A 2,058-nucleotide genomic window follows, 5' to 3' on the forward strand; every position below is an offset into this window, starting at 1 on the left:
CAGCTGGTATAAAGTACACCAACTGTTCCAAATTAATAAAGTTAATTCAAGTGCACTTATATACCTACAGAATGGTATCTATGAGTTTGTGGATTTAAAAATCTAAGAAGTATGAACTTACCTAGAACTACAATAACTAGAATCATAAATTCTGAGGCAGTAGGAGACTTAAAAAATTATGATCAAGAGATAAAGCAAGCCATCTGATTTAGCACAGTCTCTGTGAAAGAAAAAGACACTCTTACCATCTAAAACATCTTTTTAGAAAATAGGGGAAAAAAGCTCTGTCGTATCAGAGCAATAACTTTAAAAGCATGGTATGTTAACAGGCTACCTTCTTCACTTTAATTCTTGTTTCCATTTAGAAAGTGAAGATGAGATCATCCAGATTTTGCCTAAAGCTTCCTCCGATATGAATTGAAATAATATTTGAAAACAGTTTCAGAAAATAACATTAGTCATCAATCATCCATTGTACTTTTAAGTGTAAACAGCTGATATCACAATCCTGGTAAATTAGGTGAGCTAAACAGACTTCATACAAAATATGAGCAATTAAATAATCTTTATGTATTAGTAACTAACAATGGAAGTTATTACTCAAAGAACATCAGGGGCCAAGAGCAGAAAGAGAATGTGAACCAGAAGGTTTTCTAGATAACTGATGGTTAATTTAGGAGCTGAAGGAAGCTGTGTTTGTGTAAGGAAAGAAAGAAATGCCACAATCAGCCAGAAAGACCAATGTTAAGCAGACTGTGCCCTCTTTCCAAGAAATAAAGAAATACTGTCCTTCCCTCTTCCAGAAGCTGGAGCAAAGCTCTCACAGATGTGTCACTATAAACCAGTAGGTAAGGAGAGAGGTTATGCTCAAGATTGGAGGGGAGACATGGATGAGGCAAAAGAGATTTCTTTGCTGGGGGCAAGTAACTTAGCAAAGCAAAAAAACCAAAAAACAAAAAACCCCAAACTGGAAATCCCACTGCAAAAAACAAACAAAACCACCCAAACAGTAGAAGTTTCTACTCAAAGATCTTGTCCAAAAAGCCTAACTGTTCCATGACAGCTAACAGCATTGCACTAGAAGTTTAAGTTCTAAGGAGTTAAACAGCAAATTTAGCAAGAAATGGCTCCTACTTAGATATGAGCTTACAGGTGAATATTTCAGATGCTCCTCTTAGAAGACAAACACTGGTTTAGGCAGGCCAAAAAAGCAGTTGAAACAACAACTTCTACTTTTATTGGGTCTTCCAACTGATGTGCTTTAAAAAAGTGTCAGCTAGTACTCCATTTATTGAGCCTCTTCAGCAAATAGCCACCAGGTTAAGCAAAAGAATGTTTGGCTTATGGTCCTCACAGTTCAAGGGAAATAAACCAAATAAAGCCCATGTTGTTCAGTCTTGGGAATATCAAGGCACTGTAGGGCTTTAACACAGAAATAAAGGTTAAATTCCTGAGAAAGTGAATATCAGCTCTGAAGACTCTATTCACTGTAGCTTAGGGATACAGAACCTATGTTTTTTCTAAGACACTTCATGAAGCCCACAGTCTTCTCTGAACTAGCTTTCAAGCTTTCTTTTTCTAATGTCTACCCTGAAAGGAACAGGCCAACTTACTTTTTTGTTCATACCATACTCATCTTGCATATTTGCAGTTGGTTCAGTTATGAGACAAGGAAGAGCTGTAAGCAGCAGCCATAGTCATATATCTTCTATTACTAAGATAAGATTTCTTAAGTGTCTCCCAAGATAGGGTAACATTAAAATTCAGTCTGTGAGATTATGATCTCCGATAAAGTTCCCTCCCTACAGTCCCGTCAAGGTTTTACAGGACAGTTTGTGGTGGTATTTTTCACAGACATGAATTGTGAGCAAATGGACTTACTTGGTTTGTTTTTACCACAGTCAAGGAAACAATTCTTTGAAACAACAGTACAATTGATCCATAGAAACATATGACACATCTTCAACTTCTCCTCATGGAAACTAATGAGTAAACTCTAATTATTGTTTTAAACAGGTTCAGAAAGGCTACAGATTTTTAAGAAGTAACAAAGGGGAA

Source organism: Tyto alba, unplaced genomic scaffold, assembly GCF_018691265.1.
Source record: "Tyto alba isolate M040663 unplaced genomic scaffold, T.alba_DEE_v4.0 Super-Scaffold_42, whole genome shotgun sequence".
Taxonomy (NCBI): domain Eukaryota; kingdom Metazoa; phylum Chordata; class Aves; order Strigiformes; family Tytonidae; genus Tyto; species Tyto alba.